General features: G+C 39.0%; 1 protein-coding gene across 4 annotated transcripts in view; it reads left to right on the plus strand.

Annotated features, from left to right (window-relative positions):
- Positions 1–13418: 13418 nt before the first annotated feature.
- The window catches only part of ERC2 (ELKS/RAB6-interacting/CAST family member 2), a 406794-nt gene continuing 404012 nt past the window's right edge, over positions 13419–16200 (plus strand). For all 4 annotated transcript variants that reach the window (XR_010784376.1, XR_010784377.1, XR_010784378.1 and 1 more), the window contains exon 1: positions 13419–13597. The gene's annotated coding sequence lies outside the window, so the exon portion shown is untranslated. The remainder of the gene's footprint in view (positions 13598–16200) is intronic.

A 16200-nucleotide genomic window follows, 5' to 3' on the forward strand; every position in this document is an offset into this window, starting at 1 on the left:
TACTTGCTGAGTATTATAATTTTCATTAGTGCTTTAGAATTTCTGAGCATGTAAATTAATTTAGTTGTAGTCCTTATCAGTCTTTGAAGAGAATGTTAATTATATCTGGCAATAATTGTTTTGCAGAAAATTGGGAAATCAGCCTGGATCTCTTTGACAGTTTGTGATTCAATCCCACTTCATGAGTAAGCTCTGCCAACTGTTTTGTTTTTACAATGAAAGCTTTATATATGTGGGGGCGTGTATACACATGCATACATATATTAAATATATATAAATATATGGAGTTCTTATAAGCATACTTACCCAAAAATGTAAGTATTTACTGTATTTCTTTTCTGCTCATTCTGAAAGCTTCACACTGTTGAATTAGATAAGCTTGAATAGAAAGAGATTGGGACACCAGTAATTCAGGATATTCTTTTTGAATAGGCAAAGGAGCTTTATTAAGAAAAGGAGATAAAACTGTTGTGCCATGGCTTTCAAAAATGTTCTGTGCTTTTGCAAAACAATTATTTCCAGATATAACTGACATTCTCTTCAAAGAAAAAACACTTATCTGGCTACTACAGGACGAGCCTGAATGTGGTGATGACAAGTGTGACATGGAACCATCGTGTTCTTGCTGCAGCTCAGGTCAGGCTGGAGTTCCTTCTGCAGGGAGTTCCTTTTCTGTCCTGCTGTAAGCAAGTGCACATCTGATAGTGCTGCTGTATTATATTCTGGAACAAATGAAATCTGCCAGCCATTATTCCAGTATATACAAGAAATTGCTTCATACTTGGACAAATCTTTATGGGTTATTAAAAAGTTACCAGTTTCTAAAAGGTAGTTCTGTAGTGCTGTGTCATTTCTGGGTTTTTAACTGAGTATGCTTTCATAACATGGGTAATTCAGAAGTGTACATTATTGGATCATAATCATAAGAATGACCTGAATTCTGTCTCTTTCATGTACACCAAGTTGAAAATAACTGGGGTCTAAAAGGATTATTGCCAGACCAATGAATGTTTCAGAAAAGGAATCTGTATCTGGAAAGGTGCACGTGTAGAGGCTGCACACTGACACAGTAATGACCATTTATGTTTCTAACAGTCATTACAAATATTTTCCCTGGGATTTTGGATGATTATTCTTAGCCAATTGTATGTCTGTGAGTGCTTTTTGACTTATATTTTGGGAGTTAAATTACAGAGCTAGATATACTGTGTGCTGCTGCTATCCTGTCAGAAGTGCCCAAATGGAATTTCCAAAGATAGCCCTGAAACTGCCCTATGGCCAGGAGCTCAAACACTCTGCTTGCTCTTCCTGGATAATTGGGGTGTAACCTCTTCCCTCCCTACTTCACTTTTCCTTTTGCAAAAGAGACCAGCATTAATAAAGAATTTGATAAGGTTTTTCTTCAAATATGTTGGATTGTACTCTAAATGGCATCTCCCTTTCATAGCATGTACACTGCTCTTGTTTCCAGTAACACAGAAAAATGCAGTTTCATCTCATCTCTATGGCTACGTGGCATTATGCAATGTGACTTTTGAAAAATTGTAATTTAATTTTTTTCCAGGTAAATGAATTCTTTTGTTCAGTCTCAGGGAGAAGTAAAATACTGAAAATAATAGTATGAGAAAGGCTACATGGCTCTTCATGTGTATGATGTATAATATTTCATAAATGATTTAAATAATTGGCAGGAGTGAAGCTTTGCATAAAAGCTCCTCTGGAAGGGATTCCTTATACAGAACTTGCTGTATACATATCACATATCATATACATATACATACCATATGTATACATATACATATCATATACATAGCTGCAGTATAGGAGGGGTGATTGAATGATCTCTCCCTTTCTCTGTGTGTGTATATATTTATATATACACAGAGAGAGAGAGGGACCTGTTAGATAGAAGGGACCTGTTGCCTGTGTGTTTTTCACTTCCATCTCTTTCCTTAAAAAAAGGAGTTACTGTGTTTTCTCATGCTAAGGAAATCAACAACATAGAACACTTGAGATCTTTCTGAATGACCTTTCTATACCTGTGAAGTTTGAATAAGCCAAATAACACCACCATGGGATTAAACTAAATTTTAAGGCCACTTGGGAGATCATAAAATGCTTACACATTTAACTCTTGGTTTGGTGAATAAAAAGATGATGTCTGTGACAACTAGAAATTTATGTCATGCAAAATTTTAAAAAAGGGAGAAAAATAGGGGCAGTGGGACTGTTGAGTGCCTAAAGAGCTGAAGCTGCTGAGCAGTTTGTGAGAACTGATTTATGAGAGTTCCAAGCTCAAAATGCAGGTGCTTCAGAAACAGCTATTTCTGTCTTCCTAATAAGTATGATACAGCAATGAAGACTCTCTCTTCCCTCCTTCCATCTGTGTTCTACAGCCATCTGTCATACCTTATCCCTGTTTAGATTGAAAGTGTTCCTGATTTATGCTGTGTTTGTATTTACAAACTAAACAACCAACAGGCTGCATGTGACAGAAGCTGTGGGACCCATGGATTTCACTTGGCAGGAATGCCCCTGTTACAAGAGGCCATTTTTGTTCTTGGAGTTGTTAAATTCTGGTCTCTAATGCTTGTCACAAAATAACTAAGAAAAAGCACAGTTGCACTCTACTGTCCTTAGGACACACCACCTCTGAATAATAACATATTGTCCAAAGGATGTCTGGAAACAACTGAGTGACCAGAATGGTAACACTTCCTAAAATATAACTCAGGCTTATCAATAAATAGATATTTTTTTCCTCTGATGACAAAGCCAAATGTCTGTTATTGTATATAACATATAGATGCTCTGTAGCCTTTGATGAATCTTTAATTTGACACAAATGGAATTTTTAACTAAAATTACACAAGCATTTATTTTAGATTTAAAAATGCTATTTGATCTACTATAAATTTATCCAGTCAAGTGTGTGTCAGCACTTTAAAGATAATAATGTTCCTTTTTCCTAGAGAGATATGTATTTAATATAAACAATAATTTAGATATATGCTTACTCAAATTATGACCAACAAACAAGTTGAAACTGCAAATGAATAACTTGGTTAAGATAAAAGTAGCTCAGAAGTATTCTTACTGTGTTCCTATGAAATATGATTGCATCAGGAGAGCAGCAGAGGGAACAGCATATAAAAATGAAAATAATGTTTCAACAATTTATGGGGTTTTTGATAGCTTTCCTTCAAAATCAGACCATGAAAAGACCATGTCTGCTGAAAAGGGGGCATATAATGTTGAGAGATTGAGTAAAACAAATGAATCTTTAGTTTATGTTTTTGCAATAAAAAATAGCACTGATAGTGCTAGAATAGTGCTAGGAAACAATCTGGATTTTGAGTATAAGAACTGTGCAAACTCAGGGATACTGGTCCACCTTGGGTTCTACAGTAAGAAGAAAATTTTAGTCTCAGGGATAACACTGTATCCTAAATTCCATCAAAACCTCATTTCCAGAGGTCATTGCTGTAGGCAGGCATCATCATCCCTGTACTGGAGGTGCCGACCATTGCTGCACCTGTGCTAATAAAAAGTACTTCATCAGTAACTCAGTAACTTCCACTAATTCTTCTGGTATCTAGTCCATAATCACAGCCATAATTCCATTGCAACGTGGAGTTTTTTTCTTCTACAAATAAAAATTCTAATGATTGCAGTACTTTATTCTGATCTTTCCCCCACCTCTCTTATTCATATCTTCCTTAGGCTTTTTTGCTCTACTTATGTCTTAGTCATTTCTACACCTCTGAAAGCGTTCTACACTCCCAGCTGCTCTGGCAAAGCATCTCTAAGATCCACGCTAATTACATGGGTGGGTTTGGTGACCACAGCTTAAATTTCAAATGGCAATATGCAGATCTTGAATATTTTCTGTTCTATATCAGAACTGCATGATTTTGGAACACCTCAGTTTGAGCTTCAGCAGCGTACAGGATTTGTCTTTTAATAACTCAGTGTAGGAGAACTGCAGTACCCCAACCGTCTGCTTTTTGCTGAACTCTCTGAAGCAGCCAGTTTTGTCTTGCAGACGTGGCTGCTGCACATGCTGAGTGCTGATTGCAAGTATTATCTTAAGAGAATCACTTCTCAGTATTTAGGAACATGACTCTTCTTTCAAAGGCATGCTTTTGGGCTTTTATACCCCTGCTGGCTTCGTCTCACCAGGAGCTACCTGTCAGACACCATCCTTTAGTTCCACAGCTGCCTTTGCTGCTGGGTTGTGTTTATCAAAAAAAAACGAGGAGGAAGAAGAGGACTGTAAAAAAACCAACAATCTGCAGCTTCTTAAGAAGCAAAGAAAGTAACCTGGCAAGAAAAAGAAAACCTGTGCTATAGTGCAAGCAGGGTCTGAGAAGGGCCTGAAACCAAGACTCAGAGCCTTTGGGCAGCCTAATCTGCTTTACAGAGAGCTCGTGAAAATTGAATGCAGGTAGGAGCCCTGCACGAAAAAGTGTAATCAGAATATTTCTGCCAGGTATTTTTCCTTGCCTACCAACCTTCTGTGTTAGCAGGTATGACAGGAAAGTTCAGTAATGGGTGTGCTGGGCAGGAACTGTGCAAGGTCTTGGAGATCTGGGGGGTTTATGTGCTCACAACCTGAACTCACCTTACACTCCTGAGTACCTGCTGCTGTACCAAACTAAATCCTTCATAAGCCTGATCTTCTTTCTTCACTTGTGTTCCTTATAATACATTGTGAATCACCATAATCTCTGCTCTGTAATGATACCACAGAAGTGCTATTTCACTCAATTAATATAACTGTAAACTATTATAAATTAAATAACTGTTAACGTACAAAATATGTAGTTTTCTCTAGTTATGCTCCCATGTTCCCAACTTTTCTTCTCATTAAAAAACACAAACTACTTTACATTACCTTTTATTTCTAAATTAACCCTTCTGTCTGTCAAGCACAGGCCATGGAAATGTTTAGGATCCTAAAATTGCAGCTGAACCTTAACACCAAAACCATGAATCCAATTAACTGCATAAAAGAAGCAGAACAAAATATTTCCAGTGAGATAAGGTTTGTGCAGAGAGGCAATATGTTTTCTTAGACCAATTGCTGTAGCTGCAAAATATTTCTACTAATTTTCAAATGTAGTCCTCTTCATGGCTGCATGGTCAAGGTATTAAAAGAGATTTAATGCAGGAAATAAAAATATATATTTGAAAATTGAAAATACATTTAAATAAGGAGTAGAGCAATTTAAGTAAGTGTAAATAAGATGCAGAGAAATGTTATTTAAAATACTGTTGCTGTTACTTCTGCCTCCTGTTTTATCCCAAGGTCTCTTAGGTTCCTAATTCATGTTAAAGATGGTCATATACAGCTCTCCCACAGCAGTAGCATCACAGTCTGCTCAGGGATCAAGAAATCATGCTCTGTATTGTAGTCTGATCTTTCATGGTTTATAAAAATCTTTTTAACTGAGCTATACTCAAGTGATTAATGCATTTATCCTTCCCTTCACAGGCTGCTGCTGTAAAACATGGTTTGCCTGTCTCTCTTTGCTACACATATTTGCTTTCCGATTGCCCTGAAGATTTCAGAATAAATTCAGTACTGCATGGCAAAATACTGCTTTCCCCAACATGAAAATCTTTTTGTTTATGGTCAATAGTTCACTTGTATATAGGTGTCTGACATCCTGAAGGAGCAAAAAATGGAAATAAGCTGTATTTGTGAGGTTTTCCATTGCTTTTCTCTTACCTTCTCTGTGGCTGATAAATGTAGTGAAATTTTGCATTGCATTGCTTCCTCTAGCTTGTAATTTAACAAAAAGTTTTACCAATACTTCTATTTGGTTCTATTGCCTGGCTTTTTCTGGGAGTTCTAAATCTGCTTCTCATCATTTCTCTATTGCTTCAGCATAGATTATGGTTTTCTTCTGTTTTTTTTCACATCTGTCAAAAGAATCCTCAATACCAATGCATTGACAGGAGCATCTATATTTCTTCGCCCTTACAGGTGAGTGAAGGATAGAGTAACAATTGTTTATAGGCTTCATTTTTCTTCCTGTGATTTCAGAGTGTATAATTTTTCAGCTGATTCAAGTAAGTTTTCTTCCCAAGATTATGTCTAAATGGACAGAAAAATTATGGGGAGATGAAAGTTGCTATGGTATATTTAATCCATATCCAGAACTGGTTGGAAACAACCCCCCCAGATTATTATTTATTTCTATCAAGCTAAAAGTTTGACACTTTCCTGTGGTGTTTTTGTTTGTTTGTCATTTTTCAATTGGACTCTCCCAATAAAGTCAACTAAACAGTGAGAAAGTTCACAAAAATGGACAAACCAAATTAGTAATAATCATACATGGATTTTTTTTTCTTCTCTAAGCACTACTTGATAAAGTGGTAACAAAAAAAGAAATCCTTGAATTTGCAAGAATTTTATTATGAGAGCCACCTTCTCCCCCATGGCACAGTTACACCTCAGGCACAGTCATGCTCACGATCTGCACACCCTGAGTCTTGCAGCCCACAAGAAATAGAAGTGCCAGACTGGCAGGGAGGAATTCCTGTACTTTAGCAGCCATTTCATACTCAGTTGTAGGGAAATGTTATATAATTTCAAGCTGACAATTAAAAGTGTTTCTCTCTTTTTATTTTAACTTGTGAGTCTTCTCATTTCTTTTCTATATAGCTTAATAAAGAAATAAAAAGTATTCAGTTTACTTAATGTCAACCTCATTATTGGTATGCACGTAAATTCTTCTGTTAAAATATGTGATTGTGTTTCTATCACTGAAGTCACCGATTGCTCTTACTTAGAAAAATAATCAGCAAACTTTATGAGTGGAATAGGATGTAAAAGTGGGATTGGAGCAATGAAGAAAGCAGAAACTCTCAGGGGAGGAATGCAAAAAAGGCGCTGCCAAGTTGAATCCTGGATCTAAAGCCTCCCCTAAGGAAAGTGCTTCATCTGCAATCATCAGTACTGAATAGGCTTTCTTTAAAGGCACATTGCATGTTCTGAGGGGAACTTATTCATTAAATGCTTTTGTAGTCAGACAATCATCCAGAGAGAAGGAACTTCACCTACAGTTACATCTCTGCTAGTAAATTAAACAGGTTCAGGAAACACTTCTTGGCACAGAAACTGAACTCTTGAATTGTTAGAAAAAACATGTTTTGGACTGGACAAACTCCCTCCAGCCCAGTTCTCAGGCATGTTTTGGAAACTGGGATAAGTTTGTGCGTATCCTCAACTGGAATTCTTCATGGGAATATGCTATTTTGGGAGTTGAGAGAGTCCAGAGGCACAAGTCAAGATAATGCTAAGCCATTTCTTCTTTATACTAGGGAGTTGTTCTACAAAGATTTAATGACATGTGCTTGCATCCATATGGTTTACAGGGCTGGTTATAAGTGATAAAATAAATGAGAAAAAGACCATCATCTATTTTAGTTCTAGAATTGGTACAATAGGGGGACATAACCTCTTGAAGTCAGATCCTCAAGTAGTGGGCAAGTTTTGCTCAAATGTGGGAGAAGTCCTGATATTTCACAAAGTCAGGCTAGTAGATGATTGACATAGAAATACTGATTAAAGGATGTTTTAAAGCCTTTATTTTAAAGTCTATATTTAATCTTTCTTCCATTTTAAAGTTTATATTTTCTATTATTTCTTCAATTTTAAAGACCAGAACTTAAATGAAGTAGTCAGAATTGTTTGTGCTATTTCTTATTCTGCGTCACAGCACTGACAATCTCAATGACAAAATGGATATCCAATGATTATGAGATCCTGTTGTGAGTAAAATGGGACAACAAAGTTAAAGTAACTTCAGTGAAGATAATGGAGTATGTGACAACTGTCTGGTTACTGAAATGTCTAGCCTTGTCTAAGCTTAGGTTGTACATGAAACAAAAACTACATTAGTAAAGGTAGAAATCTAATATTCTTGTGTTCTCTAGATTGGTTTTTTTTTTTTGCATAGTACCACAAAAGTTTGGGATGAGCCACAGAAGGGGGAAAAGTGCTTTCTTCTTAAAGGCTCTGTGACTTTGTAGTGAAGAAGATTTCAAGATTGAGACAACCTGAACCTTTGTATCACAGATTTTTTTTTTTTACTGTGGAATTTGTGGAGGTTTTTTCATGTTTGCATGCAGAGTATTAATGTATGTGTAAAAACACCTATAAAACCATGTTGTAAATTGTTTAAGTTAATATATAAAATAAATCCAACTTAATTCCCCATAAATGTACTTTGTGTAATCCTATGAAGTATTATAAAGTGGATATAATGTGTTACCCTCTCAAAAGTCTAGAAATTGTCTCGGTGTGTCTATATAGAGTAACAGATGGAACACTATCAAGTCACCTTATTATAAATGTAACAGTAGTGTGAAGCTCACACCTGCTATGTAATGTCAGTTATTAGCTAATAATGAACCTTTGTGGGAGCTGGAGTAGCCATCCATGGTCAGGTGTTTTGTATTTCTGATTATTCAGTTGGATACTCAACAGAATCCACAAGGAGCACAAAAGAGGGAAGCAGCTGTAGACTCAGTGTCACTCTCAAAGCAGCCATACAGGGCTACTGGTTTTATTATTTTCACATTATTCCTGAATTTGGTTATTTAATAGGGCCAAGCTCACTGTAGAAATTTCCTTCCATTGGGGACTGCTGTGGTGGACAGAATTTAGCTCCCCCTGCTCAGGTAGTTTTGTTCTGCCCTCCCACCATGTGCATGTGATTAAGGCAGTGCCTCAGGCTTCAGTACTCAGCTGTTTAAAATTGGAGGAGATTGTGCTGCCAATAAAAGGTTCCCTCACTGACTAACTGCCCTGTAGTTCTGCTGGGAAAACGTGATGGGCAGGGGTGAATTGTCCTCCAATCCCAGTGTTTGTACGTGCCAGGTTTGCTGTAGAGGTTGAGATCACAAGTAGGGAAGGAGATGTGTTTTCTACAGCTTGAGAACTGAGAGGAGAGCCTCAGCTGCCTTCAGATGAAGTGCCTCATGCTGACATTTGTAAGTAAAGTTTTGGTATCTAGATTTACTTTTCAGGAGTGAGGTTGGCATTTGAAAGCTTAATTCTTACTGAAGACTTAGTTGGATATTAGCTCTGAAATGATTTAAAAACCCAAACCAGCACCTGAGAGTTTGCTAGTCAGTGCTCATTTAGCAGCTGTTCTTTGTAACAGACACTGTGCATTCATGTGTACAATGGTGGGAGCAGTAATACTGGGTTTCCAACCAGGGAAATAAAGGACCATTGATGAAATTTAAAATGTTAAACCTAATTCAAGATGTTTAAGCTGTCTTTGCTACATACTGTTAGAAATTCCTGGAGTTTGAGTTTTCCTAAGAATTATTTTTAACTCTCTGAAATATTTTGTAGAGTTAGTGCAAAAGCCTATTAATAGCCCTGTTTTGAGATGTGGAAGCTGGAGATCTTCTGTGGATGGGTATTTTTACTATTAAATTATTTTTATATTTTTGTTCTGTTTCTAGCTATGATGTTAATAGTATCTGCCAGAGTAGCTCTATTTCTATCCTGAATAAATATAGGCTGTGTAGTACACAATAAACTGCTAACTTATGTAGTTACAAATGAGTATATTTTCCTTGTTTGTTTTTGCATTATAATACATTATAATGAATTCCTCAATGGCCTCTTGTGTGTTCAGGTATATTCAAGTAACACTTTTTTATCCTTTGGAAAACACGTGAGCATGTCAATAATAAATAAATTATACTGATAATCTTTAAAACCACAATAGCAGTCTTCGGTGGTATGTCATGAGGAAAGCAAAACAGAAGCTTAACACGTAGTGGAAGCTATTGTAGTTTGGTTTGACAGGTATCTGTAGGTGAGTATAGAAACTGATAAAGAGGAAAGAACAGTTTATGAACTGTTAATGACTGATGAATGCACCATCTCTGTGGACCTGACTAATAGGGCCTCCTTCTGAAATCAACAGGAAATTGAATTTTATTTCAATTACTTTGTTTGTTTGGAGCTTTTTGTTTCTTTCGGGTCAAGTGCTTACTTGAAATCTGATCACCACATCATGGTAAAGGCAATTTTTTTTTGTTTTTTTAGTTCTGTAAATTTCAGTGTAAATCAAGTTAGGGAAGCACAGAGGAATTGGGTGGGGCCAGGTTCAATGACTAAAGCTGAAATACATTTTCCTGAGTTTTTAAAGCACACACCTGGGGTTGCTTGCTAGGAATTATGCAGCAGGGACCAAGCTTCTATTTGTATTTCTGTTTTTAAAGAAATTAAGCACTAAATAACACCCATCTTCACCAAAACATGAATGGGAGCTAGCTGCTGCTAAAGTCTTAGTACCACAGGTGAGGAGAAAGAATTGGGAAGGATGAAGGGATGCACAGGAATTGAAGAGAGTAACTAGCATTACATTATATGTTGTGTGTATATATAATAACATTTTATATTATATACATTATGTATTATATATATGTTGTGTATATATATAATAATGTCTACATTATATGCTATTTTGAGTTATTTATACTTTGAATAAGTAAACAGAATAGTTGTAATGTTTTATACTCTTCTGCTTCCAAAATCAGTATAGCATAGATGAAGGAAAATAAGAGATTTGAAAAATCTGTATTTCATATTTACTTTACTCAGTTAGGGCCTTAATGTGGGCTAATTGAAATTAAAAAAAACCAAAATAACAAACCACTATTAATTTCCGTGGGGTTTCCATAGCTCCTGATATGAAAGCAGAAAGAACTGCGAATATACTGCATTTTTAAGGTAGAAAACAAATAAACTGAAGTCTGCTAGCCAAAAATCTATTTGAAGATGGAAACTGTTGACAAGTGCAAACATTAGACACTGCATCACATGGCACCTTATAATATAAATAGTGGTTTAAGTTTTACAACAGACTGCTTTCCTCTAACAGTTGGTTGAAAGATATTTCTAGTAGTTAATGGGAACCTCTTACAATAAAAAAAAGAAAAAAATGTGGTAGCTTACTTATATGATCTGGCTTTTTTTGTGCTTAATGGCACCCACCTGCATCATGGCACTGAGGGCAACACAGATGGTCCTGTGATTAGACTGAAATGAGAACTTTCATCAGCTGCAAAGAATTCAGCCTTAAGGACACAATTGTTATTATCCTACCCTTTGGATTTGGACTCTAGCATGGTCTTGAACATAAGGAATGAATATTATTGAAGGGTTTGGATTATGTGACCCTGAGGTTCTTTGCATGGATGTTGTTTCTACTAATACAATAAGTAGATTAGCTGTAAAATTCTGATTACTTTTCCCCTCCTTCTCTTGAACTGCACATTTTTCTAACAAGTCTTTTTGAGTACAATTTGGCAAAATATTTTTTTCACACAAAGTTCTCCAATGGTCTTATCCATGGTGGGTATGTTCTGTTCTTTGGCACTGGCACCCTCCTGCAGAGGGTCTGCAGCTCTGGGATGGGCTGTGATGAACTCTGCAATAAAGTTTATTCAGTGACAGCAAGCTTGATTCATTGCAGTGTTGTTGCAGCCTTATGGCAGCTCTGTCTTCCCACAGTGATTATTCCTTGGAAAGAAGATTCTTAGGCTACTGGTCCCCTGTCAGGACACTACTGGCTTTTGCTGGCAATCACAAGGCCCTCAGTCTTTGCCAGTGAATGAGTCACAAAAAAGATAAGGCAGGACCTGATGTTCCTTGTCTTTTCATATAGACAGGAATGGTGTGACATGTTGTTTAAAAAACTGTCAGCAGCTGACACCTCTTAGAACAAAAGTCCTGTCCTCATTAACAATACTGAGACAGAATTGGATTTAGCGATATTGAGACAGGTCTAGAAGAGGTTCTTATTTCACACTGAATCCAAATTAAGGGCTAAGTTAAAAATGGGCACTTCTTGTGCTCTGAAGCATTCAGTGTAGTGACCCACATTTTGTAGTGCTTGTCTGTTTTCCTACAGATAGTCTTGCTAACTCTTGAGGAATACTTTGCTTTTCAGATCAAGTGAAATTATTTGTATACAAAATCATGTCCCTTCTTGTCAATTTCTTCAGGAACAGATTTTCTCTGTCCATATTTTTCATGGTTTTGAAACTACTTGAACAGAAATATCTTCAAATAAGTATGCAGGTTTAAAAGCAATTGAAGTCAGCATTTTAATCATGGTTATTCCATTACTTTGAACTCAGAAAAAGTATTTGCCCTCTATTGCAATTATAGCTAAAATAGGTGGGTACTGTAAGATTGTCTCCCTTTCTTAGGGAAATAGAAACCTGCTATGCTCCTGCTGGGAATGACATTCTAGCATCTCCAAATAAATACCTATGACAGCCAATTATTTCAGCTGGCTTTGGATAATTCAGATACTGCAATAAAGTGTTACACTAATTTTAAATACAATTGGTTGAAATCAATTTGATTTGACATAGTTTTAAACAGTAATTCCAAAAAAGTTGTTGTTCTCAATGCTGTTTAATAGTGGTATTTATAGATGCCTATGTGGGCAAGAGAGAAATAAAATAGAGATTATATTAAAACAACTACAAATCTGAAATTGTTCTTAAAAATCATTGTTATGGCAATGAGATCAGGAGGAGACTGATAAAATGTGTTTGTGAAATTTTGTGTAGGGTAAGGTATGAAGGTGCATTGATGCTGAAGACCAAAGGTGATCACTTATAATTGTATGCAAATCGATTAAACTAACAAGAATTGAGAAGAGGGAAGAATAGAAAAGGAACAAACCCTCTGTTCTTAGGATGCCAGTGATGTTTAGAGAAGTTTCTTTCACTCCTGTTAATAAAAAGCAATAAAATTTCAGGAATAATTTGTAATGCAGTTTGCAGTTTTCTTATGGAAAAGGCTTTCAGGCTTTGTGTAGCAGCTAATCCTGTGGTTTTTCCCCCCCTGCATACTGTTTTTCGAAAAAAACTCACAAATAAATAGAGATGTCGTCTTAATTTCTTTGACACTTAAGCCCAAACACAGATTGAGATTTCTGTGTTTGTTCTGTTTCTGTAAATACACGCATATAGCAATGGCTTTTTAGACATCATGCTCTGAAGCACCTGCCTTTGAACATTTCTGGCCTTCAGTGAACAGGGGCGAGAAAGCAATCTATCCTCTGCAGTTTTACGCAGACCTAGGTGTATTTTTAGGCTGTTTCCCAATGAGTAAGGCGCTCGCAGCCGATGGCTGGGTGGGGACTGGAACCCGCGGGCTGCCGGTGAATGGCCAGAGCCAGATGCTCGCAGGCATCACGGGCTGCGGTGCGTGTGCTGCTGCTGCTGCCCCCGGCGGCTCCGCGCCGCGCCGCTGGAGCCCCGGCTCCTCGGGAATGCTGGGAATGTTGAGTCAGGGACTGGCAACCCAGACAGCCGGGCTCGCAGCTGACTGAGGGAGACTCGCTGAGGGACGGAAAGACGAGGGACAGGGGCACACGAGCCTCCCCCGACCGCAGCAGGTTCCTTCTCGGCAGCCCCTCGCAGGTATTCCGCGGCTCCGGCTCGCCGTGCTGCCTCCCTCCTCCGCGCAAATGGGATGCCAGCTAAACGTGATGTTGTAAAATCCATGTGAGGACGAAAGGCAGATGCAATGATTTGAAAGGTGAGAAGCTTGAACAAGAATATGGCTGGGATGCATGACTGTAAATTTTCTGTGATTGAGGAAATGCTGGATATTGCTTTTCACAACTGTCTGGTAGCTGAATCTGGAGATGAATTTGCAGAATAGGCTTTTTATATTGCTTTGGAAATACATCGTAATAAATGGGACCAAGTGCACATCTTATTCTGGTAACAGAGTGCCTCTCCCTACAGAATCGTCAACCAGAAGCCTCTCTTGCAATTTCTATTAAAAGCAGCCATAGGACTCTATTTTGTAATATGTTTTTTAAATTTTTTTTTGTGCCTAGTGTTTAAAAATATTATTCTTTTTGTTAAAGTTTTCTAGAACAGAATTGATGGGTGTTTGAAATTCCTAGCTTTATACCTAAATAATGGATAATGTTTGGTGTTTTAAAAACCGTGTCAGGAAAAAAGGTGGGAGATTTCTGTTCCTTTCTAGTGGCTGGCAAATGGAAACAGATGCTAACAGGGTATTATTTTTCAGTTATATAATTAATGAATACTTACAGGGGTCCCTCATTTATGATGCTGGGGTTTATTTTTTTTTTTTAAGAAAAGCTCATTTTAGGCTGGACAAGTGATGAATGCGATGATGTCCACGCCTATGTTCACCAAAGATACATAGATATTTTCCTGGGAGCACTACGGTAGTAATTTGATGAAGAAGGATTTTTTTTTTTTATTAGTGTGTGATTGATTTCTAGGCGGCTACCTGCTAAGCCTTGTGATGGATGGATGGATGGGAATCTATTCCCTTAGCGGCGAATTGCTCTTCCCGTGGTGATGGACACGCGGGCCGACCACTGGCATTGGCAGACACGAGCTCGTTGCACACGAGCGCGGCCAATAAGTGCAGCCAAGGGGGTGGGCAAATCCTACTTGCCAGGGTTAGTTTTCTGGTCGGCTTTCTAAATCAGTGGTTTCACTTGGCTGTTGTCGTTCGGGATTTGTTTTTATTCCCATCCCTGGCCCTCCAGCCCCACGTGCGTGTCCAGGGCGGCCGCCTCGAACGCGGCCCCTTCCCGGCAGCCGCCCGGGCGCAGGCCCCGCTCCGCTCCCCCTCCTCGGAGGGCGGGGAAGGGAGGGAGGTTCCTCTCCATCAAGTCGCTTCGGCCCTGGCATTTGGTTTTCCCCGTCGCCAAGCCGAGGACGGAGCGGATTCCCCGTGTCAGCCCCGCCGCCCTGCCCTGAGGGGAGATGCTGGGGATGCGCTGCCGCCCTCCTCCCTTCCTCCGTTCCTCCCTCCCCCGGGAATCGCAGAGCTCCACAGCCTGGATGGGGGCGCAGAGCCCTCCTGCGGCTCTTCCCCAGCTCAGGGCGGGAGAACATCGGGCACTGCCCGGCCAGCCTCCTGCTCGGCAGCGGGGCTGAGGGAGCCCGGCCGCCTGCCCGGCCCGGCTCCGCGCAGCGGCCGTGTCAGAGCTGCCCGTCCCCACCGGGACCCCAAACCAATCCCTCTGCCGGGGGGATTTCCTCGGACTGTCCCCCTGGAAGGGCGGGGGATGGCGAACGCTCCCACAGCTCAGGTGAAGCAAACACCAGCCATAAAACCCCTCAGCCGCAGTCCCCTCACGGTCCCTGTGCTGGAGCAGTGCATTTCCCCTTAGTTCCTTTCCCCTAGCAGAAGGAGGAAAAGGGTCCTTTTTTTTTTTTTTTTTTAAGGGTCTGTTCCTGCACACAGAGTGTATAATGGTATATCCAGGTCCCTTAAGAAATATGTTTCTGTGGGAAAAGATTTCTTAGTTTCTTGATGGAAGAAACTTGCAGTCCAAGCCTTGGCTTCGTGGGTGACTGTGTTAAGGGCTGGGTGTGAAAGTGCCTCCACATCTCCTCAGTGCCTTAAAAGAAGCATTTTTACTGGTGTTATTTTTGTTTTAAAGCTCTGTGTAAAATGGTTTTCAAAGGCATCAATGTGAGTTAGCATTTTCACTTTTCTTAGAGGAATGTGGGAGGAAGGAGAGACTTTCTGTCCAGCGAGTGAGGGGAACGTAATTTCTTCTGTAGGCTCATTGAGATAAGGGCAGTCCAGCTCAGGTTGGAACTACACCTCTGAACTATGGAGAAAAACCCCATGCTGTGTTTATGAGCATGCCCAGGGTGGGGTAGATCTTAAAATTAAAAATTGAGAAATTTCTTGGTTAATGTGTGGGTGCCTTATTATACTCAGTATCCTTGCTCTTGTGGTTTGCCAGCATTTGGACAAGACCCATCTCGTGACCTCTTATCCTGTGGATGCTTCTTCAACTCCTCCTAATCTACTGCTAGTCAAATTCTGGTGGATGGTGGTGTGAGATCCAGCATCCATGCCAGTCCCTCCTGCTGTTCCTTGCCTGCTCTGAAGGCTGTAGAAAGGTGTGGGCCTTATCCTTAGCAGCCAAATACCAAAAGAACACATGCAACCATTTTAGAATGTCAAATATATGTGATACTTAGAGAGTTATTTATTCAGCATGTGTTTTTGTGTAAGCATGCTCAAGGTGATATTTTTCCTTTTGCTTTAGAAAGATGATTGTTACTGACCTTTGAAGGATGACTAAGAAAAAAGAGTGGGTTGTTCACCCCTCAAAGAGAGTGAGGCCACCA

The sequence above is a fragment of the Molothrus aeneus genome, chromosome 12, assembly GCF_037042795.1.
Source record: "Molothrus aeneus isolate 106 chromosome 12, BPBGC_Maene_1.0, whole genome shotgun sequence".
In the NCBI taxonomy this organism is placed as follows: Eukaryota; Metazoa; Chordata; class Aves; order Passeriformes; family Icteridae; genus Molothrus; species Molothrus aeneus.